Source organism: Convolutriloba macropyga, chromosome 9 (assembly GCF_964194025.1).
Source record: "Convolutriloba macropyga chromosome 9, txConMacr16.3, whole genome shotgun sequence".
Classification (NCBI taxonomy): domain Eukaryota; kingdom Metazoa; phylum Xenacoelomorpha; order Acoela; family Convolutidae; genus Convolutriloba; species Convolutriloba macropyga.
The window spans coordinates 63,999,492-64,027,454 of NC_134476.1; the positions used below are offsets into that span (position 1 = coordinate 63,999,492).

The following is a 27,963-nucleotide window of genomic DNA, read 5'->3' on the forward strand; positions in this document are numbered from 1 at the left end:
CATACCCACAAAAAATGAGCCAATTCGGACTAAAATTGACGATTTGGTGGCCAAAACAAAGTTCGGTGATCGAAAAAGTTAAGCCTCATCGAGCGCGGATACTTTTTTGGAAATTGGTGAAAACTTGTCAAAAATGGTTCGCTGTGCCAGGTTTTTTTATTTTATCCCCAACTATGGCTCAAGTGGAGCATGCCCACAAAAAATGAGCCAATTCGGACTAAAATTGACGATTTGGTGGCCAAAACAAAGTTCGGTGATCGAAAAAGTTAAGCCTCATCGAGCGCGGATACTTTTTTGGAAATTGTTGAAAACTTGTCAAAAATAGTTTGCTGTGCCAGATTTTTTTATTTTATCCCCCACTATGGCTCAAGTGGAGCATGCCCACAAAAAATGAGCCATTTCGGACTAAAATTGACGATTTGGTGGCCAAAACTAAGTTCGGTGATCGAAAAAGTTAAGCCTCATCGAGCGCGGATACTTTTTTGGAAATTGGTGAAAACTTGTCAAAAATGGTTCGCTGTGCCAGATTTTTTTTATTTTATCCCCAACTATGGCTCAAGTGGAGCATGCCCACAAAAAATGAGCCATTTCGGACTAAAATTGACGATTTGGTGGCCAAAACAAAGTTCGGTGATCGAAAAAGTTAAGCCTCATCGAGCGCGGATACTTTTTTGGAAATTGGTCAAAACTTGTCAAAAATGGTTCGCTGTGCCAGATCTTTTTATTTTATCCCCAACTATGGCTCAAGTGGAGCATGCCCACAAAAAATGAGCCATTTCGGACTAAAATTGACGATTTGGTGGCCAAAACAAAGTTCGGTGATCGAAAAAGTTAAGCCTCATCGAGCGCGGATACTTTTTTGGAAATTGGTGAAAACTTGTCAAAAATGGTTCGTTGTGCCAGATTTTTTTATTTTATCCCCAACTATGGCTCAAGTGGAGCATGCCCACAAAAAATGAGCCATTTCGGACTAAAATTGACGATTTGGTGGCCAAAACAAAGTTCGGTGATCGAAAAAGTTAAGCCTCATCGAGCGCGGATACTTTTTTGGAAATTGGTAAAAACTTGTCAAAAATGGTTCGCTGTGCCAGATTTTTTTATTTTATCCCCAACTAAGGCTCAAGTGGAGCATGCCCACAAAAAATGAGCCAATTCGGACTAAAATTGACGATTTGGTGGCCAAAACAATGTTCGGTGCTCGAAAAAGTTAAGCCTCATCGAGCGCGGATACTTTTTTGGAAATTGTTGAAAACTTGTCAAAAATGGTTCGCTGTGCCAGATTTTTTTATTTTATCCCCAACTACGGCTCAAGTGGAGCATACCCACAAAAAATGAGCCAATTCGGACTAAAATTGACGATTTGGTGGCCAAAACAAAGTTCGGTGCTCGAAAAAGTTAAGCCTCATCGAGCGCGGATACTTTTTTGGAAATTGGTGAAAACTTGTCAAAAATGGTTCGCTGTGCCAGATTTTTTTATTTTATCCCCAACTATGGCTTAAGTGGAGCATGCCCACAAAAAATGAGCCAATTCGGACTAAAATTGACGATTTGGTGGCCAAAACAAAGTTCGGTGCTCGAAAAAGTTAAGCCTCATCGAGCGCGGATACTTTTTTGGAAATTGGTGAAAACTTGTCAAAAATGGTTCGTTGTGCCAGATTTTTTTATTTTATCCCCAACTACGGCTCAAGTGGAGCATACCCACAAAAAATGAGCCAATTCGGACTAAAATTGACGATTTGGTGGCCAAAACAAAGTTCGGTGCTCGAAAAAGTTAAGCCTCATCGAGCGCGGATACTTTTTTGGAAATTGGTGAAAACTTGTCAAAAATGGTTCGCTGTGCCAGATTTTTTTATTTTATCCCCAACTATGGCTTAAGTGGAGCATGCCCACAAAAAATGAGCCAATTCGGACTAAAATTGACGATTTGGTGGCCAAAACAAAGTTCGGTGCTCGAAAAAGTTAAGCCTCATCGAGCGCGGATACTTTTTTGGAAATTGGTGAAAACTTGTCCAAAATGGTTCGCTGTGCCAGATTTTTTTGTTTTATCCCTAACTATGGCTCAAGTGGAGCATGCCCACAAAAAATGAGCCAATTCGGACTAAAATTGACGATTTGGTGGCCAAAACAATGTTCGGTGATCGAAAAAGTTAAGCCTCATCGAGCGCGGATACTTTTTTGGAAATTGGTGAAAACTTGTCAAAAATGGTTCGCTGTGCCAGATTTTTTTATTTTATCCCCAACTATGGCTTAAGTGGAGCATGCCCACAAAAAATGAGCCAATTCGGACTAAAATTGACGATTTGGTGGCCAAAACAAAGTTCGGTGATCGAAAAAGTTAAGCCTCATCGAGCGCGGATACTTTTTTGGAAATTGGTGAAAACTTGTCAAAAATGGTTCGCTGTGCCAGATTTTTTTATTTTATCCCCAACTATGGCTCAAGTGAAGCATGCCCACAAAAAATGAGCCATTTCGGACTAAAATTGACGATTTGGTGGCCAAAACAAAGTTCGGTGATCGAAAAAGTTAAGCCTCATCGAGCGCGGATACTTTTTTGGAAATTGGTGAAAACTTGTCAAAAATGGTTCGCTGTGCCAGATTTTTTTATTTTATCCCCAACTATGGCTCAAGTGGAGCATGCCCACAAAAAATGAGCCAATTCGGGCTAAAATTGACGATTTGGTGGCCAAAACAAAGTTCGGTGATCGAAAAAGTTAAGCCTCATCGAGCGCGGTTACTTTTTTGGAAATTGTTGAAAACTTGTCAAAAATGGTTCACTGTGCCAGATTTTTTTATTTTATCCCCAACTACGGCTCAAGTGGAGCATACCCACAAAAAATGAGCCAATTCGGACTAAAATTGACGATTTGGTGGCCAAAACAAAGTTCGGTGATCGAAAAAGTTAAGCCTCATCGAGCGCGGATACTTTTTTGGAAATTGGTGAAAACTTGTCAAAAATGGTTCGCTGTGCCAAATTTTTTTGTTTTATCCCCAACTATTGCTCAAGTGGAGCATGCCCACAACAAATGAGCCAATTCGGACTAAAATTGACGATTTGGTGGCCAAAACAAAGTTCGGTGATCGAAAAAGTTAAGCCTCATCGAGCGCGGATACTTTTTTGGAAATTGTTGAAAACTTGTCAAAAATGGTTCGCTGTGCCAAATTTTTTTATTTTATCCCCAACTACGGCTCAAGTGGAGCATACCCACAAAAAATGAGCCAATTCGGACTAAAATTGACGATTTGGTGGCCAAAACAAAGTTCGGTGATCGAAAAAATTAAGCCTCATCGAGCGCGGATACTTTTTTGGAAATTGGTGAAAACTTGTCAAAAATGGTTCGCTGTGCCAGATTTTTTATTTTATCCCCAACTATGGCTCAAGTGGAGCATGCCCACAAAAAATGAGCCATTTCGGACTAAAATTAACGATTTGGTGGCCAAAACAAAGTTCGGTGATCGAAAAAGTTAAGCCTCATCGAGCGCGGATACTTTTTTGGAAATTGGTGAAAACTTGTCAAAAATGGTTCGCTGTGCCAGATTTTTTTATTCTATCCCCAACTATGGCTCAAGTGGAGCATGCCCACAAAAAATGAGCCATTTCGGACTATAATTGACGATTTGGTGGCCAAAACAAAGTTCGGTGATCGAAAAAGTTAAGCCTCATCGAGCGCGGATACTTTTTTGGAAATTGTTGAAAACTTGTCAAAAATGGTTCGCTGTGCCAGATTTTTTTATTTTATCCCCAACTACGGCTCAAGTGGAGCATACCCACAAGAAATGAGCCAATTCGGACTAAAATTGACGATTTGGTGGCCAAAACAAAGTTCGGTGATCGAAAAAGTTAAGCCTCATCGAGCGCAGATACTTTTTTGGAAATTGGTGAAAACTTGTCAAAAATGGTTCGCTGTGCCAGATTTTTTTTATTTTATCCCCAACTATGGCTCAAGTGGAGCATGCCCACAAAAAATGAGCCATTTCGGACTAAAATTGACGATTTGGTGGCCAAAACAATGTTCGGTGATCGAAAAAGTTAAGCCTCATCGAGCGCGGATACTTTTTTGGAAATTGGTGAAAACTTGTCAAAAATGGTTCGCTGTGCCAGATTTTTTTGTTTTATCCCCAACTATGGCTCAAGTGGAGCATGCCCACAAAAAATGAGCCAATTCGGACTAAAATTGACGATTTGGTGGCCAAAACAAAGTTCGGGATCGAAAAAGTTAAGCCTCATCGAGCGCGGATACTTTTTTGGAAATTGTTGAAAACTTGCCAAAAATGGTTCGCTGTGCCAGATTTTTTTATTTTATCCCCAACTACGGCTCAAGTGGAGCATACCCACAAAAAATGAGCCAATTCGGACTAAAATTGACGATTTGGTGGCCAAAACAAAGTTCGGTGATCGAAAAAGTTAAGCCTCATCGAGCGCAGATACTTTTTTGGAAATTGGTGAAAACTTGTCAAAAATGGTTCGCTGCGCCAGATTTTTTTATTTTATCCCCAACTATGGCTCAAGTGGAGCATGCCCACAAAAAATGAGCCAATTCGGACTAATATTGACGATTTGGTGGCCAAAACAAAGTTCGGGATCGAAAAAGTTAAGCCTCATCGAGCGCGGATACTTTTTTGGAAATTGTTGAAAACTTGCCAAAAATGGTTCGCTGTGCCAGATTTTTTTATTTTATCCCCAACTACGGCTCAAGTGGAGCATACCCACAAAAAATGAGCCAATTCGGACTAAAATTGACGATTTGGTGGCCAAAACAAAGTTCGGTGATCGAAAAAGTTAAGCCTCATCGAGCGCAGATACTTTTTTGGAAATTGGTGAAAACTTGTCAAAAATGGTTCGCTGCGCCAGATTTTTTTATTTTATCCCCAACTACGGCTCAAGTGGAGCATGCCCACAAAAAATGAGCCATTTCGGACTAAAATTGACGATTTGGTGGTCAAAACAAAGTTCGGTGATCGAAAAAGTTAAGCCTCATCGAGCGCGGATACTTTTTTGGAAATTGTTGAAAACTTGTCAAAAATGGTTCGCTGTGCCAGATTTTTTATTTTATACCCAACTACGGCTCAAGTGGAGCATACCCACAAAAACTGAGCCAATTCGGACTAAAATTGACGATTTGGTGGCCAAAACAAAGTTCGGTGATCGAAAAAGTTAAGCCTCATCGAGCGCAGATACTTTTTTGGGAATTGGTGAAAACTTGTCAAAAATGGTTCGCTGTGCCAGATTTTTTTATTTTATCCCCAACTATGGCTCAAGTGGAGCATGCCCACAAAAAATGAGCCAATTCGGACTAAAATTGACGATTTGGTGGCCAAAACAAAGTTCGGTGATCGAAAAAGTTAAGCCTCATCGAGCGCGGATACTTTTTTGGAAATTGGTAAAAACTTGTCAAAAATGGTTCGCTGTGCCAGATTTTTTTATTTTATCCCCAACTATGGCTCAAGTGGAGCATGCCCACAAAAAATGAGCCATTTCGGACTAAAATTGACGATTTGGTGGTCAAAACAAAGTTCGGTGATCGAAAAAGTTAAGCCTCATCGAGCGCGGATACTTTTTTGGAAATTGTTGAAAACTTGTCAAAAATGGTTCGCTGTGCCAGATTTTTTATTTTATACCCAACTACGGCTCAAGTGGAGCATACCCACAAAAACTGAGCCAATTCGGACTAAAATTGACGATTTGGTGGCTAAAACAAAGTTCGGTGATCGAAAAAGTTAAGCCTCATCGAGCGCAGATACTTTTTTGGAAATTGGTGAAAACTTGTCAAAAATGGTTCGCTGTGCCAGATTTTTTTATTTTATCCCCAACTATGGCTCAAGTGGAGCATGCCCACAAAAAATGAGCCAATTCGGACTAAAATTGACGATTTGGTGGCCAAAACAAAGTTCGGTGATCGAAAAAGTTAAGCCTCATCGAGCGCGGATACTTTTTTGGAAATTGGTGAAAACTTGTCAAACATGGTTCGCTGTGCCAGATTTTTTTATTTTATCCCCAACTATGGCTCAAGTGGAGCATGCCCACAAAAAATGAGCCATTTCGGACTAAAATTGACGATTTGGTGGCCAAAACAAAGTTCGGTGATCGAAAAAGTTAAGCCTCATCGAGCGCAGATACTTTTTTGGAAATTGGTGAAAACTTGTCAAAAATGGTTCGCTGTGCCAGATTTTTTTGTTTTATCCCCAGCTATGGCTCAAGTGGAGCATGCCCACAAAAAATGAGCCAATTCGGACTAAAATTGACGATTTGGTGGCTAAAACAAAGTTCGGGATCGAAAAAGTTAAGCCTCATCGAGCGCGGATACTTTTTTGGAAATTGTTGAAAACTTGCCAAAAATGGTTCGCTGTGCCAGATTTTTTTCTTTTATCCCCAACTACGGCTCAAGTGGAGCATACCCACAAAAAATGAGCCAATTCGGACTAAAATTGACGATTTGGTGGCCAAAACAAAGTTCGGTGATCGAAAAAGTTAAGCCTCATCGAGCGCAGATACTTTTTTGGAAATTGGTGAAAACTTGTCAAAAATGGTTCGCTGCGCCAGATTTTTTTATTTTATCCCCAACTATGGCTCAAGTGGAGCATGCCCACAAAAAATGAGCCATTTCGGACTAAAATTGACGATTTGGTGGTCAAAACAAAGTTCGGTGATCGAAAAAGTTAAGCCTCATCGAGCGCGGATACTTTTTTGGAAATTGTTGAAAACTTGTCAAAAATGGTTCGCTGTGCCAGATTTTTTATTTTATACCCAACTACGGCTCAAGTGGAGAATACCCACAAAAACTGAGCCAATTCGGACTAAAATTGACGATTTGGTGGCCAAAACAAAGTTCGGTGATCGAAAAAGTTAAGCCTCATCGAGCGCAGATACTTTTTTGGAAATTGGTGAAAACTTGTCAAAAATGGTTCGCTGTGCCAGATTTTTTTATTTTATCCCCAACTATGGCTCAATTGGAGCATGCCCACAAAAAATGAGCCAATTCGGACTAAAATTGACGATTTGGTGGCCAAAACAAAGTTCGGTGATCGAAAAAGTTAAGCCTCATCGAGCGCGGATACTTTTTTGGAAATTGGTGAAAACGTGTCAAAAATGGTTCGCTGTGCCAGATTTTTTTATTTTATCCCCAACTATGGCTCAAGTGGAGCATGCCCACTAAAAATGAGCCATTTTGGACTAAAATTGACGATTTGGTGGCCAAAACAATGTTCGGTGATCGGAAAAGTTAAGCCTCATCGAGCGCGGATACTTTTTTTGAAATTGGTGAAAACTTGTCAAAAATGGTTCGCTGTGCCAGATTTTTTTATTTTATCCCCAACTATGGCTCAAGTGGAGCATGCCCACAAAAAATGATCCAATTCGGACTAAAATTGACGATTTGGTGGCCAAAACAAAGTTCGGTGATCAAAAAAGTTAAGCCTCATCGAGCGCGGATACTTTTTTGGAAATTGTTGAAAACTTGTCAAAAATGGTTCGCTGTGCCAGATTTTTTATTTTATCCCCAACTACGGCTCAAGTGGAGCATACCCACAAAAAATGAGCCAATTCGGACTAAAATTGACGATTTGGTGGCCAAAACAAAGTTCGGTGATCGAAAAAGTTAAGCCTCATCGAGCGCGGATACTTTTTTGAAAATTGTTGAAATCTTGTCAAAAATGGTTCGCTGTGCCAGATTTTTTTATTTTATCCCCAACTACGGCTCAAGTGGAGCATACCCACAAAAAATGAGCCAATTCGGACTAAAATTGACGATTTGGTGGCCAAAACAAAGTTCGGTGATCGAAAAAGTAAGCCTCATCGAGCGCAGATACTTTTTTGGAAATTGGTGAAAACTTGTCAAAAATGGTTCGCTGTGCCAGATTTTTTTATTTTATCCCCAACTACGGCTCAAGTGGAGCATACACACAAAAACTGAGCCAATTCGGACTGAAATTGACGATTTGGTGGCCAAAACAAAGTTCGGTGATCGAAAAAGTTAAGCCTCATCGAGCGCGGATACTTTTTTGGAAATTGGTAAAAACTTGTCAAAAATGGTTCGCTGTGCCAGATTTTTTTATTTTATCCCCAACTATGGCTCAAGTGGAGCATGCCCACAAATAATGAGCAATTTCGGACTAAAATTGACGATTTGGTGGCCAAAACAAAGTTCGGTGATCGAAAAAGTTAAGCCTCATCGAGCGCGGATACTTTTTTGGAAATTGGTGAAAACTTGTCAGAAATGGTTCGCTGTGCCAGATTTTTTTACTTTATCCCCAACTATGGCTCAAGTGGAGCATGCCCACAAAAAATGAGCCATTTCGGACTAAAATTGACGATTTGGTGGCCAAAACTAAGTTCGGTGATCGAAAAAGTTAAGCCTCATCGAGCGCGGATACTTTTTTGGAAATTGGTGCAAACTTGTCAAAAATGGTTCGCTGTGCCAGATTTTTTTATTTTATCCCCAACTATGGCTCAAGTGGAGCATGACCACAAAAAATGAGCCAATTCGGACTAAAATTGACGATTTGGTGGCCAAAACAAAGTTCGGTGATCGAAAAAGTTAAGCCTCATCGAGCGCGGATACTTTTTGTAAATGACAATTTCAGCAATAACCATTGCTCCAAACACACCCCATATACTTGTAAAGGCCATTCTAATAGTTCCCCTGCTCGCGTTTACTGTATATTTGGTATTTGGAACTGTCTCGGAAACATCAATACTAATTGTAAAATTTCCCTTTACTGAACTAACTTTTAAGTTGTGCAAATCGCTGAGTTCCATTCTTTAGGCTGCACTCCGCTAACGCAGAGTGCATTCAAATTAAACTTATCAAATAGAGTTGATACTTACCTATTTAATAAGTTTATCACAACAATTAGGCTAAAAGCAACTGAGCTATGATTTTCCCAAGTACCGGCCTAAACCCACTGAAGTCATGCCTCCGGTTCAATGTCCGGTTGAACAGGTTCCTCGGACCCAATTCATCTCTCCCTTGTTTTGGGGCCGTTCCACTGTATTGTGGAAGGTTGGAAGCAAAAAGTTTGTGCGTTGGTCATAATAAACTGTATGGCTACGAATTGCATAAATTATAACACAAACGTGGCTAAAATTGCATGTATTAAAAGACTATTTTGCAAACCGCAAGGCGGCGAGTTAAAGTGATCCTGTATATGAATATAAGACTACAATACAATACTGTTGTATATAAATTCGCCCCCACTTACGCAATTGCCTACGACCATACCATGTTGAATGCACCGGTTCTCGTCCGATCACCGAAGTTAAGCAACATTGGGCCTGGTTAGTACTTGGATGGGTGACCGCTTGGGAACACCAGGTGTTGTAGGCTTTTAATTTTGAGTATTCAAACCTCATAGAATACTTTTATTCGATATTTACACATTTTAGAGCCTCAAAAAGCCTCGGTGATCGAAAAAGTTAAGCCTCATCGAGCGCGGATACTTTTTTGGAAATTGGTAAAAACTTGTCCAAAATGGTTCGCTGTGCAAGATTTTTTTTTATTTTATCCCCAACTATGGCTCAAGTGGATCATGCCCATAAAAAATGAGCCAATTCGGACTAAAATTGACGATTTGGTGGCCAAAACAAAGTTCGGTGATCGAAAAAGTTAAGCCTCATCGAGCGCGGATACTTTTTTGGAAATTGGTGAAAACTTGTCAAAAATGGTTCGCTGTGCCAGATTTTTTTTATTTTATCCCCAACTATGGCTCAAGTGGAGCATGCCCACAAAAAATGAGCCAATTCGGACTAAAATTGACGATTTGGTGGCCAAAACAAATTCTGTGATCGAAAAAGTTAAGCCTTATCGAGCGCGGATACTTTTTTTGGAAATTGTTGAAAACTTGTCAAAAATGGTTCGCTGTGCCAGATTTTTTTTTATCCCTAACTACGGCTCAAGTGGAGCATGCCTACAAAAAATGAGCCCATTCGGACTAAAATTGACGATTTGGTGGCCAAAACAATGTTCGGTGATCGAAAAAGTTAAGCCTCATCGAGCGCGGATACTTTTTTGGAAATTGGTGAAAACTTGTCAAAAATGGTTCGCTGTGCCAGATTTTTTTTATTTTATCCCCAACTATGGCTCAAGTGGAGCATGCCCATAAAAAATGAGCCAATTCGGACTAAAATTAACGATTTGGTGGCCAAAACAAAGTTCGGTGATCGAAAAAGTTAAGCCTTATCGAGCGCGGATACTTTTTTTGGAAATTGTTGAAAACTTGTCAAAAATGGTTCGCTGTGCCAGATTTTTTTTTATCCCCAACTACGGCTCAAGTGGAGCATGCCTACAAAAAATGAGCCAATTCGGACTAAAATTGACGATTTGGTGGCCAAAACAAAGTTCGGTGATCGAAAAAGTTAAGCCTCATCGAGCGCGGATACTTTTTTGGAAATTGGTAAAAACTTGTCCAAAATGGTTCGCTGTGCCAGATTTTTTTTATTTTATCCCCAACTATGGCTCAAGTGGAGCATGCCCATAAAAAATGAGCCAATTCGGACTAAAATTGACGATTTGGTGGCCAAAACAAAGTTCTGTGATCGAAAAAGTTAAGCCTTATCGAGCGCGGATACTTTTTTTGGAAATTGTTGAAAACTTGTCAAAAATGGTTCGCTGTGCCAGATTTTTTTTTAATCCCCAACTACGGCTCAAGTGGAGCATGCTCACAAAAAATGAGCCAATTCGGACTAAAATTGACGATTTGGTGGCCAAAACAAAGTTCGGTGATCGAAAAAGTTAAGCCTCATCGAGCGCGGATACTTTTTTGGAAATTGGTGAAAACTTGTCAAAAATGGTTCGCTGTGCCAGATTTTTTTTATTTTATCCCCAACTATGGCTCAAGTGGAGCATGCCCACAAAAAATGAGCCAATTCGGACTAAAATTGACGATTTGGTGGCCAAAACAAAGTTCTGTGATCGAAAAAGTTAAGCCTTATCGAGCGCGGATACTTTTTTTGGAAATTGTTGAAAACTTGTCAAAAATGGTTCGCTGTGCCAGATTTTTTTTTATCCCCAACTACGGCTCAAGTGGAGCATGCCTACAAAAAATGAGCCAATTCGGACTAAAATTGACGATTTGGTGGCCAAAACAAAGTTCGGTGATCGAAAAAGTTAAGCCTCATCGAGCGCGGATACTTTTTTGGAAATTGGTGAAAACTTGTCAAAAATGGTTCGCTGTGCCAGATTTTTTTATCTTATCCCGAACTATGGCTTAAGTGGAGCTTGCCCACAAAAAATGAGCCATTTCGGACTAAAATTGACGATTTGGTGGCCAAAACAAAGTTCGGTGATCGAAAAAGTTAAGCCTCATCGAGCGCGGATACTTTTTTGGAAATTGGTGAAAACTTGTCAAAAATGGTTCGCTGTGCCAGATTTTTTTATTTTATCTCCAACTACGGCTCAAGTGGAGCATGCCTACAAAAATGAGCCAATTCGGACTAAAATTGACGATTTGGTGGCCAAAACAAAGTTCAGTGATCGAAAAAGTTAAGCCTCATCGAGCGCGGATACTTTTTTGGAAATTGGTAAAAACTTGTCAAAAATGGTTCGCTGTGCCAGATTTTTTTATTTTATCCCCAACTATGGCTCAAGTGGAGCATGCCCACAAAAAATGAGCCATTTCGGACTAAAATTGACGATTTGGTGGCCAAAACAAAGTTCGGTGATCGAAAAAGTTAAGCCTCATCGAGCGCGGATACTTTTTTGGAAATTGGTGAAAACTTGTCAAAAATGGTTCGCTGTGCCAGATTTTTTTATTTTATCCCCAACTATGGCTCAAGTGGAGCATGCCCACAAAAAATGAGCCAATTCGGACTAAAATTGACGATTTGGTGGCCAAAACAAAGTTCGGTGATCGAAAGTTAAGCCTCATCGAGCGCGGATACTTTTTTTGGAAATTGTTGAAAACTTGTCAAAAATGGTTCGCTGTGCCAGATTTTTTTTTATCCTCAACTACGGCTCAAGTGGAGCATGCCCACAAAAAATGAGCCAATTCGGACTAAAATTGACGATTTGGTGGCCAAAACAAAGTTCGGTGATCGAAAAAGTTAAGCCTCATCGAGCGCGGATACTTTTTTGGAAATTGGTGAAAACTTGTCAAAAATGGTTCGCTGTGCCAGATTTTTTTATTTTATCCCCAACTATGGCTCAAGTGGAGCATGCCCACAAAAAATGAGCCATTTCGGACTAAAATTGACGATTTGGTGGCCAAAACAAAGTTCGGTGATCGAAAAAGTTAAGCCTCATCGAGCGCGGATACTTTTTTGGAAATTGGTGAAAACTTGTCAAAAATGGTTCGCTGTGCCAGATTTTTTTATTTTATCCCCAACTATGGCTCAAGTGGAGCATGCCCACAAAAAATGAGCCATTTCGGACTAAAATTGACGATTTGGTGGCCAAAACAAAGTTCGGTGATCGAAAAAGTTAAGCCTCATCGAGCGCGGATACTTTTTTGGAAATTGGTGAAAACTTGTCAAAAATGGTTCGCTGTGCCAGATTTTTTTATTTTATCTCCAACTACGGCTCAAGTGGAGCATGCCTACAAAAAATGAGCCAATTCGGACTAAAATTGACGATTTGGTGGCCAAAACAAAGTTCGGTGATCGAAAGTTAAGCCTCATCGAGCGCGGATACTTTTTTTGGAAATTGTTGAAAACTTGTCAAAAATGGTTCGCTGTGCCAGATTTTTTTTTTATCCCCAACTACGGCTCAAGTGGAGCATGCCCACAAAAAATGAGCCAATTCGGACTAAAATTGACGATTTGGTGGCCAAAACAAAGTTCGGTGATCGAAAAAGTTAAGCCTCATCGAGCGCGGATACTTTTTTGGAAATTGGTGAAAACTTGTCAAAAATGGTTCGCTGTGCCAGATTTTTTTATTTTATCCCCAACTATGGCTCAAGTGGAGCATGCCCACAAAAAATGAGCCATTTCGGACTAAAATTGACGATTTGGTGGCCAAAACAAAGTTCGGTGATCGAAAAAGTTAAGCCTCATCGAGCGCGGATACTTTTTTGGAAATTGGTGAAAACTTGTCAAAAATGGTTCGCTGTGCCAGATTTTTTTATTTTATCCCCAACTATGGCTCAAGTGGAGCATGCACACAAAAAATGAGCCATTTCGGACTAAAATTGACGATTTGGTGGCCAAAACAAAGTTCGGTGATCGAAAAAGTTAAGCCTCATCGAGCGCGGATACTTTTTTGGAAATTGGTGAAAACTTGTCAAAAATGGTTCGCTGTGCCAGATTTTTTTATTTTATCCCCAACTATGGCTCAAGTGGAGCATGCCCACAAAAAATGAGCCATTTCGGACTAAAATTGACGATTTGGTGGCCAAAACAAAGTTCGGTGATCGAAAAAGTTAAGCCTCACCGAGCGCGGATACTTTTTTGGAAATTGGTGAAAACTTGTCAAAAATGGTTCGCTGTGCCAGATTTTTTTATTTTATCTCCAACTACGGCTCAAGTGGAGCATGCCTACAAAAAATGAGCCAATTCGGACTAAAATTGACGATTTGTTGGCCAAAACAAAGTTCGGTGATGGAAAGTTAAGCCTCATCGAGCGCGGATACTTTTTTGGAAATTGGTGAAAACTTGTCAAAAATGGTTCGCTGTGCCAGATTTTTTTATTTTATCCCCAACTATGGCTCAAGTGGAGCATGCCCACAAAAAATGAGCCATTTCGGACTAAAATTGACGATTTGGTGGCCAAAACAAAGTTCGGTGATCGAAAAAGTTAAGCCTCATCGAGCGCGGATACTTTTTTGGAAATTGGTGAAAACTTGTCAAAAATGGTTCGCTGTGCCAGATTTTTTTATTTTATCCCCAACTATGGCTCAAGTGGAGCATGCCCACAAAAAATGAGCCATTTCGGACTAAAATTGACGATTTGGTGGCCAAAACAAAGTTCGGTGATCGAAAAAGTTAAGCCTCATCGAGCGCGGATACTTTTTTGGAAATTGGTGAAAACTTGTCAAAAATGGTTCGCTGTGCCAGATTTTTTTATTTTATCCCCAACTATGGCTCAAGTGGAGCATGCCCACAAAAAATGAGCCATTTCGGACTAAAATTGACGATTTGGTGGCCAAAACAAAGTTCGGTGATCGAAAAAGTTAAGCCTCATCGAGCGCGGATACTTTTTTGGAAATTGGTGAAAACTTGTCAAAAATGGTTCGCTGTGCCAGATTTTTTTATTTTATCTCCAACTACGGCTCAAGTGGAGCATGCCTACAAAAAATGAGCCAATTCGGACTAAAATTGACGATTTGGTGGCCAAAACAAAGTTCGGTGATCGAAAGTTAAGCCTCATCGAGCGCGGATACTTTTTTTGGAAATTGTTGAAAACTTGTCAAAAATGGTTCGCTGTGCCAGATTTTTTTTTTATCCCCAACTACGGCTCAAGTGGAGCATGCCCACAAAAAATGAGCCAATTCGGACTAAAATTGACGATTTGGTGGCCAAAACAAAGTTCGGTGATCGAAAAAGTTAAGCCTCATCGAGCGCGGATACTTTTTTGGAAATTGGTGAAAACTTGTCAAAAATGGTTCGCTGTGCCAGATTTTTTTATTTTATCCCCAACTATGGCTCAAGTGGAGCATGCCCACAAAAAATGAGCCATTTCGGACTAAAATTGACGATTTGGTGGCCAAAACAAAGTTCGGTGATCGAAAAAGTTAAGCCTCATCGAGCGCGGATACTTTTTTGGAAATTGGTGAAAACTTGTCAAAAATGGTTCGCTGTGCCAAATTTTTTTATTTTATCTCCAACTACGGCTCAAGTGGAGCATGCCTACAAAAAATGAGCCAATTCGGACTAAAATTGACGATTTGGTGGCCAAAACAAAGTTCGGTGATCGAAAAAGTTAAGCCTCATCGAGCGCGGATACTTTTTTGGAAATTGGTAAAAACTTGTCAAAAATGGTTCGCTGTGCCAGATTTTTTTATTTTATCCCCAACTATGGCTCAAGTGGAGCATGCCCACAAAAAATGAGCCATTTCGGACTAAAATTGACGATTTGGTGGCCAAAACAAAGTTCGGTGATCGAAAAAGTTAAGCCTCATCGAGCGCGGATACTTTTTTGGAAATTGGTGAAAACTTGTCAAAAATGGTTCGCTGTGCCAGATTTTTTTATTTTATCCCCAACTATGGCTCAAGTGGAGCATGCCCACAAAAAATGAGCCAATTCGGACTAAAATTGACGATTTGGTGGCCAAAACAAAGTTCGGTGATCGAAAGTTAAGCCTCATCGAGCGCGGATACTTTTTTTGGAAATTGTTGAAAACTTGTCAAAAATGGTTCGCTGTGCCAGATTTTTTTTTATCCCCAACTACGGCTCAAGTGGAGCATGCCCACAAAAAATGAGCCAATTCGGACTAAAATTGACGATTTGGTGGCCAAAACAAAGTTCGGTGATCGAAAAAGTTAAGCCTCATCGAGCGCGGATACTTTTTTGGAAATTGGTGAAAACTTGTCAAAAATGGTTCGCTGTGCCAGATTTTTTTATTTTATCCCCAACTATGGCTCAAGTGGAGCATGCCCACAAAAAATGAGCCATTTCGGACTAAAATTGACGATTTGGTGGCCAAAACAAAGTTCGGTGATCGAAAAAGTTAAGCCTTATCGAGCGCGGATACTTTTTTTGGAAATTGTTGAAAACTTGTCAAAAATGGTTCGCTGTGCCAGATTTTTTTATTTTATCTCCAACTACGGCTCAAGTGGAGCATGCCTACAAAAATGAGCCAATTTGGACTAAAATTGACGATTTGGTGGCCAAAACAAAGTTCGGTGATCGAAAGTTAAGCCTCATCGAGCGCGGATACTTTTTTTGGAAATTGTTGAAAACTTGTCAAAAATGGTTCGCTGTGCCAGATTTTTTTTTATCCCCAACTACGGCTCAAGTGGAGCATGCCCACAAAAAATGAGCCAATTCGGACTAAAATTGACGATTTGGTGGCCAAAACAAAGTTCGGTGATCGAAAAAGTTAAGACTCATCGAGCGCGGATACTTTTTTGGAAATTGGTGAAAACTTGTCAAAAATGGTTCGCTGTGCCAGATTTTTTTTATTTTATCCCCAACTATGGCTCAAGTGGAGCATGCCCATAAAAAATGAGCCAATTCGGACTAAAATTGACGATTTGGTGGCCAAAACAAAGTTCGGTGATCGAAAAAGTTAAGCCTTATCGAGCGCGGATACTTTTTTTGGAAATTGTTGAAAACTTGTCAAAAATGGTTCGCTGTGACAGATTTTTTTTATCCCCAACTACGGCTCAAGTGGAGCATGCCTACAAAAAATGAGCCAATTCGGACTAAAATTGACGATTTGGTGGCCAAAACAAAGTTCGGTGATCGAAAAAGTTAAGCCTCATCGAGCGCGGATACTTTTTTGGAAATTGGTAAAAACTTGTCCAAAATGGTTCGCTGTGCCAGATTTTTTTTATTTTATCCCCAACTATGGCTCAAGTGGAGCATGCCCATAAAAAATGAGCCAATTCGGACTAAAATTGACGATTTGGTGGCCAAAACAAAGTTCTGTGATCGAAAAAGTTAAGCCTTATCGAGCGCGGATACTTTTTTTGGAAATTGTTGAAAACTTGTCAAAAATGGTTCGCTGTGCCAGATTTTTTTTTAATCCCCAACTACGGCTCAAGTGGAGCATGCTCACAAAAAATGAGCCAATTCGGACTAAAATTGACGATTTGGTGGCCAAAACAAAGTTCGGTGATCGAAAAAGTTAAGCCTCATCGAGCGCGGATACTTTTTTGGAAATTGGTGAAAACTTGTCAAAAATGGTTCGCTGTGCCAGATTTTTTTTATTTTATCCCCAACTATGGCTCAAGTGGAGCATGCCCACAAAAAATGAGCCAATTCGGACTAAAATTGACAATTTGGTGGCCAAAACAAAGTTCTGTGATCGAAAAAGTTAAGCCTTATCGAGCGCGGATACTTTTTTTGGAAATTGTTGAAAACTTGTCAAAAATGGTTCGCTGTGCCAGATTTTTTTTTATCCCCAACTACGGCTCAAGTGGAGCATGCCTACAAAAAATGAGCCAATTCGGACTAAAATTGACGATTTGGTGGCCAAAACAAAGTTCGGTGATCGAAAAAGTTAAGCCTCATCGAGCGCGGATACTTTTTTGGAAATTGGTGAAAACTTGTCAAAAATGGTTCGCTGTGCCAGATTTTTTTTATCTTATCCCGAACTATGGCTTAAGTGGAGCATGCCCACAAAAAATGAGCCAATTCGGACTAAAATTGACGATTTGGTGGCCAAAACAAAGTTCTGTGATCGAAAAAGTTAAGCCTTATCGAGCGCGGATACTTTTCTTAGAAATTGTTGAAAACTTGTCAAAAAAGGTTCGCTGTGCCAGATTTTTTTTTATCCCCAACTACGGCTTAAGTGGAGCATGCCTACAAAAAATGAGCCAATTCGGACTAAAATTGACGATTTGGTGGCCAAAACAAAGTTCTGTGATCGAAAAAGTTAAGCCTTATCGAGCGCGGATACTTTTTTTGGAAATTGTTGAAAACTTGTCAAAAATGGTTCGCTGTGCCAGATTTTTTTTTATCCCCAACTACGGCTCAAGTGGAGCATGCCTACAAAAAATGAGCCAATTCGGACTAAAATTGACGATTTGGTGGCCAAAACAAAGTTCGGTGATCGAAAAAGTTAAGCCTCATCGAGCGCGGATACTTTTTTGGAAATTGGTAAAAACTTGTCCAAAATGGTTCGCTGTGCCAGATTTTTTTTATTTTATCCCCAACTATGGCTCAAGTGGAGCATGCCCATAAAAAATGAGCCAATTCGGACTAAAATTGACGATTTGGTGGCCAAAACAAAGTTCTGTGATCGAAAAAGTTAAGCCTTATCGAGCGCGGATACTTTTTTTGGAAATTGTTGAAAACTTGTCAAAAATGGTTCGCTGTGCCAGATTTTTTTTTAATCCCCAACTACGGCTCAAGTGGAGCATGCTCACAAAAAATGAGCCAATTCGGACTAAAATTGACGATTTGGTGGCCAAAACAAAGTTCGGTGATCGAAAAAGTTAAGCCTCATCGAGCGCGGATACTTTTTTGGAAATTGGTGAAAACTTGTCAAAAATGGTTCGCTGTGCCAGATTTTTTTTATTTTATCCCCAACTATGGCTCAAGTGGAGCATGCCCACAAAAAATGAGCCAATTCGGACTAAAATTGACGATTTGGTGGCCAAAACAAAGTTCTGTGATCGAAAAAGTTAAGCCTTATCGAGCGCGGATACTTTTTTTGGAAATTGTTGAAAACTTGTCAAAAATGGTTCGCTGTGCCAGATTTTTTTTATCCCCAACTACGGCTAAAGTGGAGCATGCCTACAAAAAATGAGCCAATTCGGACTAAAATTGACGATTTGGTGGCCAAAACAAAGTTCTGTGATCGAAAAAGTTAAGCCTTATCGAGCGCGGATACTTTTTTTGGAAATTGTTGAAAACTTGTCAAAAATGGTTCGCTGTGCCAGATTTTTTTTTATCCCCAACTACGGCTCAAGTGGAGCATGCCTACAAAAAATGAGCCAATTCGGACTAAAATTGACGATTTGGTGGCCAAAACAAAGTTCGGTGATCGAAAAAGTTAAGCCTCATCGAGCGCGGATACTTTTTTGGAAATTGGTAAAAACTTGTCCAAAATGGTTCGCTGTGCCAGATTTTTTTTATTTTATCCCCAACTATGGCTCAAGTGGAGCATGCCCATAAAAAATGAGCCAATTCGGACTAAAATTGACGATTTGGTGGCCAAAACAAAGTTCGGTGATCGAAAAAGTTAAGCCTTATCGAGCGCGGATACTTTTTTTGGAAATTGTTGAAAACTTGTCAAAAATGGTTCGCTGTGCCAGATTTTTTTTTATCCCCAACTACGGCTCAAGTGGAGCATGCCTACAAAAAATGAGCCAATTCGGACTAAAATTGACGATTTGGTGGCCAAAACAAAGTTCGGTGATCGAAAAAGTTAAGCCTCATCGAGCGCGGATACTTTTTTGGAAATTGGTAAAAACTTGTCCAAAATGGTTCGCTGTGCCAGATTTTTTTTTAATCCCCAACTACGGCTCAAGTGGAGCATGCTCACAAAAAATGAGCCAATTCGGACTAAAATTGACGATTTGGTGGCCAAAACAAAGTTCGGTGATCGAAAAAGTTAAGCCTCATCGAGCGCGGATACTTTTTTGGAAATTGGTGAAAACTTGTCAAAAATGGTTCGCTGTGCCAGATTTTTTTTATTTTATCCCCAACTATGGCTCAAGTGGAGCATGCCCACAAAAAATGAGCCAATTCGGACTAAAATTGACGATTTGGTGGCCAAAACAAAGTTCTGTGATCGAAAAAGTTAAGCCTTATCGAGCGCGGATACTTTTTTTGGAAATTGTTGAAAACTTGTCAAAAATGGTTCGCTGTGCCAGATTTTTTTTATCCCCAACTACGGCTCAAGTGGAGCATGCCTACAAAAAATCAGCCAATTCGGACTAAAATTGACGATTTGGTGGCCAAAACAAAGTTCGGTGATCGAAAAAGTTAAGCCTCATCGAGCGCGGATACTTTTTTGGAAATTGGTAAAAACTTGTCCAAAATGGTTCGCTGTGCCAGATTTTTTTTATTTTATCCCCAACTATGGCTCAAGTGGAGCATGCCCATAAAAAATGAGCCAATTCGGACTAAAATTGACGATTTGGTGGCCAAAACAAAGTTCTGTGATCGAAAAAAAAACTTGTCCAAAATGGTTCGCTGCGCCAGATTTTTTTTGTTTTATCCCTAATTATGGCTCAAGTGGAGCATGCCCACAAAAAATGAGCCAATTCGGACTAAAATTGACGATTTGGTGACCAAAACAAAGTTCGGTGATCGAAAAAGTTAAGCCTCATCGAGCGCGGATACTTTTTTGGAAATCGGTAAAAACTTGTCCAAAATGGTTCGCTGTGCCAGATTTTTTTGTTTTATCCCTAACTATGGCTCAAGTGGAGCATGCCCACAAAAAATGAGCCAATTCGGACTAAAATTGACGATTTGGTGACCAAAACAAAGTTCGGTGATCGAAAAAGTTAAGCCTCATCGAGCGCGGATACTTTTTTGGAAATCGGTAAAAACTTGTCCAAAATGGTTCGCTGTGCCAGATTTTTTTGTTTTATCCATAACTATGGCTCAAGTGGAGCATGCCCACAAAAAATGAGCCAATTCGGACTAAAATTGACGATTTGGTGACCAAAACAAAGTTCGGTGATCGAAAAAGTTAAGCCTCATCGAGCGCGGATACTTTTTTGGAAATCGGTAAAAAACTTGTCCAAAATGGTTCGCTGTGCCAGATTTTTTTGTTTTATCCCTAACTATGGCTCAAGTGGAGCATGCCCACAAAAAATGAGCCTATTCGGACTAAAATTGACGATTTGGTGACCAAAACAAAGTTCGGTGATCGAAAAAGTTAAGCCTCATCGAGCGCGGATACTTTTTTGGAAATCGGTAAAAACTTGTCCAAAACGGTTCGCTGTGCATAATTTTTTTGTTTTATCCCTAACTATGGCTCAAGTGGAGCATGCCCACAAAAAATGAGCCTATTCGGACTAAAATTGACGATTTGGTGACCAAAACAAAGTTCGGTGATCGAAAAAGTTAAGCCTCATCGAGCGCGGATACTTTTTTGGAAATCGGTAAAAAACTTGTCCAAAATGGTTCGCTGTGCCAGATTTTTTTGTTTTATCCCTAACTATGGCTCAAGTGGAGCATGCCCACAAAAAATGAGCCAATTCGGACTAAAATTGACGATTTGGTGACCAAAACAAAGTTCGGTGATCGAAAAAGTTAAGCCTCATCGAGCGCGGATACTTTTTTGGAAATCGGTAAAAACTTGTCCAAAATGGTTCGCTGTGCCAGATTTTTTTGTTTTATCCCTAACTATGGCTCAAGTGGAGCATGCCCACAAAAAATGAGCCAATTCGGACTAAAATTGACGATTTGGTGACCAAAACAAAGTTCGGTGATCGAAAAAGTTAAGCCTCATCGAGCGCGGATACTTTTTTGGAAATCGGTAAAAACTTGTCCAAAATGGTTCGCTGTGCCAGATTTTTTTGTTTTATCCATAACTATGGCTCAAGTGGAGCATGCCCACAAAAAATGAGCCAATTCGGACTAAAATTGACGATTTGGTGACCAAAACAAAGTTCGGTGATCGAAAAAGTTAAGCCTCATCGAGCGCGGATACTTTTTTGGAAATCGGTAAAAAACTTGTCCAAAATGGTTCGCTGTGCCAGATTTTTTTGTTTTATCCCTAACTATGGCTCAAGTGGAGCATGCCCACAAAAAATGAGCCTATTCGGACTAAAATTGACGATTTGGTGACCAAAACAAAGTTCGGTGATCGAAAAAGTTAAGCCTCATCGAGCGCGGATACTTTTTTGGAAATCGGTAAAAACTTGTCCAAAATGGTTCGCTGTGCCAGATTTTTTTGTTTTATCCCTAACTATGGCTCAAGTGGAGCATGCCCACAAAAAATGAGCCAATTCGGACTAAAATTGACGATTTGGTGACCAAAACAATGTTCGGTGATCGAAAAAGTTAAGCCTCATCGAGCGCGGATACTTTTTTGGAAATCGGTAAAAACTTGTCCAAAATGGTTCGCTGTGCCAGATTTTTTTGTTTTATCCATAACTATGGCTCAAGTGGAGCATGCCCACAAAAAATGAGCCTATTCGGACTAAAATTGACGATTTGGTGACCAAAACAAAGTTCGGTGATCGAAAAAGTTAAGCCTCATCGAGCGCGGATACTTTTTTGGAAATCGGTAAAAACTTGTCCAAAACGGTTCGCTGTGCATAATTTTTTTGTTTTATCCCTAACTATGGCTCAAGTGGAGCATGCCCACAAAAAATGAGCCTATTCGGACTAAAATTGACGATTTGGTGACCAAAACAAAGTTCGGTGATCGAAAAAGTTAAGCCTCATCGAGCGCGGATACTTTTTTGGAAATCGGTAAAAAACTCGTCCAAAATGGTTCGCTGTGCCAGATTTTTTTGTTTTATCCCTAACTATGGCTCAAGTGGAGCATGCCCACAAAAAATGAGCCTATTCGGACTAAAATTGACGATTTGGTGACCAAAACAAAGTTCGGTGATCGAAAAAGTTAAGCCTCATCGAGCGCGGATACTTTTTTGGAAATCGGTAAAAACTTGTCCAAAATGGTTCGCTGTGCCAGATTTTTTTATTTTATCCCCAACTATGGCTCAAGTGGAGCATGCCCACAAAAAATGAGCCATTTCCGACTAAAATTGACGATTTGGTGGCCAAAACAAAGTTCGGTGATCGAAAAAGTTAAGCCTCATCGAGCGCGGATACTTTTTTGGAAATCGGTAAAAACTTGTCCAAAATGGTTCGCTGTGCCAGAATTTTTTGTTTTATCCCTAACTATGGCCCAAGTGGAGCATGCCCACAAAAAATGAGCCAATTCGGACTAAAATTGACGATTTGGTGGCCAAAACAAAGTTCTGTGATCGAAAAAGTTAAGCCTTATCGAGCGCGGATACTTTTTTTGGAAATTGTTGAAAACTTGTCAAAAATGGTTCGCTGTGCCAGATTTTTTTTTATCCCCAACTACGGCTCAAGTGGAGCATGCCTACAAAAAATGAGCCAATTCGGACTAAAATTGACGATTTGGTGGCCAAAACAAAGTTCGGTGATCGAAAAAGTTAAGCCTCATCGAGCGCGGATACTTTTTTGGAAATTGGTGAAAACTTGTCAAAAATGGTTCGCTGTGCCAGATTTTTTTATCTTATCCCGAACTATGGCTTAAGTGGAGCATGCCCACAAAAAATGAGCCAATTCGGACTAAAATTGACGATTTGGTGGCCAAAACAAAGTTCTGTGATCGAAAAAGTTAAGCCTTATCGAGCGCGGATACTTTTTTTGGAAATTGTTGAAAACTTGTCAAAAATGGTTCGCTGTGCCAGATTTTTTTTTATCCCCAACTACGGCTTAAGTGGAGCATGCCTACAAAAAATGAGCCAATTCGGACTAAAATTGACGATTTGGTGGCCAAAACAAAGTTCTGTGATCGAAAAAGTTAAGCCTTATCGAGCGCGGATACTTTTTTTGGAAATTGTTGAAAACTTGTCAAAAATGGTTCGCTGTGCCAGATTTTTTTTTATCCCCAACTACGGCTCAAGTGGAGCATGCCTACAAAAAATGAGCCAATTCGGACTAAAATTGACGATTTGGTGGCCAAAACAAAGTTCGGTGATCGAAAAAGTTAAGCCTCATCGAGCGCGGATACTTTTTTGGAAATTGGTAAAAATTTGTCCAAAATGGTTCGCTGTGCCAGATTTTTTTTATTTTATCCCCAACTATGGCTCAAGTGGAGCATGCCCATAAAAAATGAGCCAATTCGGACTAAAATTGACGATTTGGTGGCCAAAACAAAGTTCTGTGATCGAAAAAGTTAAGCCTTATCGAGCGCGGATACTTTTTTTGGAAATTGTTGAAAACTTGTCAAAAATGGTTCGCTGTGCCAGATTTTTTTTTAATCCCCAACTACGGCTCAAGTGGAGCATGCTCACAAAAAATGAGCCAATTCGGACTAAAATTGACGATTTGGTGGCCAAAACAAAGTTCGGTGATCGAAAAAGTTAAGCCTCATCGAGCGCGGATACTTTTTTGGAAATTGGTGAAAACTTGTCAAAAATGGTTCGCTGTGCCAGATTTTTTTTATTTTATCCCCAACTATGGCTCAAGTGGAGCATGCCCACAAAAAATGAGCCAATTCGGACTAAAATTGACGATTTGGTGGCCAAAACAAAGTTCTGTGATCGAAAAAGTTAAGCCTTATCGAGCGCGGATACTTTTTTTGGAAATTGTTGAAAACTTGTCAAAAATGGTTCGCTGTGCCTGATTTTTTTTTTATCCCCAACTACGGCTCAAGTGGAGCATGCCTACAAAAAATGAGCCAATTCGGACTAAAATTGACGATTTGGTGGCCAAAACAAAGTTCGGTGATCGAAAAAGTTAAGCCTCATCGAGCGCGGATACTTTTTTGGAAATTGGTGAAAACTTGTCAAAAATGGTTCGCTGTGCCAGATTGTTTTATCTTATCCCGAACTATGGCTTAAGTGGAGCATGCCCACAAAAAATGAGCCATTTCGGACTAAAATTGACGATTTGGTGGCCAAAACAAAGTTCGGTGATCGAAAAAGTTAAGCCTCATCGAGCGCGGATACTTTTTTGGAAATTGGTAAAAACTTGTCAAAAATGGTTCGCTGTGCCAGATTTTTTTATTTTATCTCCAACTATGGCTCAAGTGGAGCATGCCCACAAAAAATGAGCCATTTCGGACTAAAATTGACGATTTTGTGGCCAAAACAATGTTCGGTGATCGAAAAAGTTAAGCCTCATCGAGCGCGGATACTTTTTTGGAAATTGGTGAAAACTTGTCAAAAATGGTTCGCTGTGCCAGATTTTTTTATTTTATCCCCAACTATGGCTCAAGTGGAGCATGCCCACAAAAAATGAGCCAATTCGGACTAAAATTGACGATTTGGTGGCCAAAACAAAGTTCGGTGATCGAAAAAGTTAAGCCTCATCGAGCGCGGATACTTTTTTTGGAAATTGTTGAAAACTTGTCAAAAATGGTTCGCTGTGCCAGATTTTTTTTTATCCCCAACTACGGCTCAAGTGGAGCATGCCTACAAAAATGAGCCAATTCGGACTAAAATTGACGATTTGGTGGCCAAAACAAAGTTCGGTGATCGAAAAAGTTAAGCCTCATCGAGCGCGGATACTTTTTTGGAAATTGGTGAAAACTTGTCAAAAATGGTTCGCTGTGCCAGATTTTTTTATTTTATCCCCAACTATGGCTCAAGTGGAGCATGCCCACAAAAAATGAGCCATTTCGGACTAAAATTGACGATTTGGTGGCCAAAACAAAGTTCGGTGATCGAAAAAGTTAAGCCTCATCGAGCGCGGATACTTTTTTGGAAATTGGTGAAAACTTGTCAAAAATGGTTTGCTGTGCCAGATTTTTTTAATTTATCCCCAACTATGGCTCAAGTGGAGCATGCCCACAAAAAATGAGCCATTTCGGACTAAAATTGACGATTTGGTGGCCAAAACAAAGTTCGGTGATCGAAAAAGTTAAGCCTCATCGAGCGCGGATACTTTTTTGGAAATTGGTGAAAACTTGTCAAAAATGGTTCGCTGTGCCAGATTTTTTTATTTTATCCCCAAATATGGCTCAAGTGGAGCATGCCCACAAAAAATGAGCCATTTCGGACTAAAATTGACGATTTGGTGGCCAAAACTAAGTTCGGTGATCGAAAAAGTTAAGCCTCATCGAGCGCGGATACTTTTTGTAAATGACAATTTCAGCAATAACCATTGCTCCAAACACACCCCATATACTTGTAAAGGCCATTCTAATAGTTCCCCTGCTTGCGTTTGCTGTATATTTGGTATTTGGAACTGTCTCGGAAACATCAATACTAATTGTAAAATTTCCCTTTATTAAACTAACTTTTAAGTTGTGCAAATCGCTGAGTTCCATTCTTTAGGCTACACTCCGCTAACGCAGAGTGCATTCAATTAAAATTTATCAAATAGAAATGATACTTACCTATTTAATAAGTTTATCACAACAATTAGGCTAAAAGCACTTGAGCTATGATTTTCCCAAGTACCGGCCTAAACCCACTGAAGTCATGCCTCCGGTTCAATGTCCGGTTGAACAGGTTCCTCGGACCCAATTCATCTCTCCCTTGTTTTGGGGCCGTTCCACTGTATTGTGGAAGGTTGGAAGCAAAAAGTTTGTGCGTTGGTCATATTACACTGTATGGCTACGAATTGCATAAATTATAACACAAACGTGGCTAAAATTGTATGTATTAAGTGACTATTTTGCAAACCGCAAGGCGGCGAGTTAAAGTGATCCTGTATATGAATATAAGACTACAATACACTACTGTTGTATATAAATTCGCCCCCACTTACGCAAATGCCTACGACCATACCATGTTGAATGCACCGTTCTCGTCCGATCACCGAAGTTAAGCAACATTGGGCCTGGTTAGTACTTGGATGGGTGACCGCTTGGGAACACCAGGTGTTGTAGGCTTTTTATTTTGAGTATTCAAACCTTATAGAATACTTTTATTCGATATTTTCACATTTTAGAGCCTCAAAAAGCCTCGCTGATCGAAAAAGTTAAGCCTCATCGAGCGCGGATACTTTTTTGGAAATTGGTAAAAACTTGTCCAAAATAGTTCGCTGTGCCAGATTTTTTTTATTTTATCCCCAACTATGGCTCAAGTGGAGCATGCCCACAAAAAATGAGCCAATTCGGACTAAAATTGACGATTTGGTGGCCAAAACAATGTTCGGTGATCGAAAAAGTTAAGCCTCATCGAGCGCGGATACTTTTTTTGGAAATTGTTGAAAACTTGTCAAAAATGGTTCGGTGTGCCAGATTTTTTTATTTTATCCCCAACTACGGCTCAAGTGGAGCATGCCCACAAAAAATGAGCCATTTCGGACTAAAATTGGCGATTTGGTGGCCAAAACAAAGTTCGGTGATCGAAAAAGTTAAGCCTCATCGAGCGCGGATACTTTTTTGGAAATTGGTAAAAACTTGTCCAAAAAAGTTCGCTGTGCCAAATTTTTTTTATTTCATCCCCAACTATGGCTCAAGTGGAGCATGCCCACAAAAAATGAGCCAATTCGGACTAAAATTGACGATTTGGTGGCCAAAACAAAGTTCGGTGATCGAAAAAGTTAAGCCTCATCGAGCGCGGATACTTTTTTTGGAAATTGTTGAAAACTTGTCAAAAATGGTTCGCTGTGCCAGATTTTTTTTATTTTATCCCCAACTATGGCTCAAGTGGAGCATGCCCACAAAAAATGAGCCATTTCGGACTAAAATTGGCGATTTGGTGGCCAAAACAAAGTTCGGTGATCGAAAAAGTTAAGCCTCATCGAGCGCGGACACTTTTTTGGAAATTGGTGAAAACTTGTCAAAAATGGTTCGCTGTGCCAGATTTTTTTATCCCCAACTATGGCTCAAGTGGAGCATGCCCACAAAAAATGAGCCATTTCGGACTAAAATTGACGATTTGGTGGCCAAAACAAAGTTCGGTGATCGAAAAAGTTAAGCCTCATCGAGCGCGGATACTTTTTTTGGAAATTGTTAAAAACTTGTCAAAAATGGTTCGCTGTGCCAGATTTTTTTATTTTATCCCCAACTATGGCTCAAGTGGAGCATGCCCACAAAAAATGAGCCATTTCGGACTAAAATTGACGATTTGGTGGCCAAAACAAAGTTCGGTGATCGAAAAAGTTAAGCCTCATCGAGCGCGGATACTTTTTTTGGAAATTGTTAAAAACTTGTCAAAAATGGTTCGCTGTGCCAGATTTTTTTATTTTATCCCCAACTATGGCTCAAGTGGAGCATGCCCACAAAAAATGAGCCATTTCGGACTAAAATTGACGATTTGGTGGCCAAAACAAAGTTCGGTGATCGAAAAAGTTAAGCCTCATCGAGCGCGGATACTTTTTTGGAAATTGGTGAGAACTTGTCAAAAATGGTTCGCTGTGCCGGATTTTTTTATTTTATCCCCAACTATGGCTCAAGTGGAGCATGCCCACAGAAAATGAGCCAATTCGGACTAAAATTGACGATTTGGTGGCCAAAACAAAGTTCGGTGATCGAAAAAGTTAAGCCTCATCGAGCGCGGACACTTTTTTGGAAATTGGTGAAAACTTGTCAAAAATGGTTCGCTGTGCCAGATTTTTTTATTTTATCCCCAACTATGGCTCAAGTGGAGCATGCCCACAAAAAATGAGCCATTTCGGACTAAAATTGACGATTTGGTGGCCAAAACAAAGTTCGGTGATCGAAAAAGTTAAGCCTCATCGAGCGCGGATACTTTTTTTGGAAATTGTTAAAAACTTGTCAAAAATGGTTCGCTGTGCCAGATTTTTTTATTTT

At 40.0% G+C, this 27,963-nt stretch overlaps 2 non-coding genes across 2 annotated transcripts; both read left to right on the forward strand.

Annotated features, from left to right (window-relative positions):
* The first annotated feature begins 9,201 nt into the window (after positions 1–9,201).
* On the forward strand, positions 9,202–9,320 carry LOC142346669 (5S ribosomal RNA). Its single transcript, XR_012759717.1, has one exon. It is a non-coding gene; the product is annotated as a 5S ribosomal RNA (ribosomal RNA).
* Positions 9,321–25,976: 16,656 nt separating this feature from the next.
* LOC142347250 (5S ribosomal RNA) lies at positions 25,977–26,094 on the forward strand. Its single transcript, XR_012760262.1, has one exon. It is a non-coding gene; the product is annotated as a 5S ribosomal RNA (ribosomal RNA).
* The last annotated feature ends 1,869 nt before the right edge of the window (positions 26,095–27,963 follow it).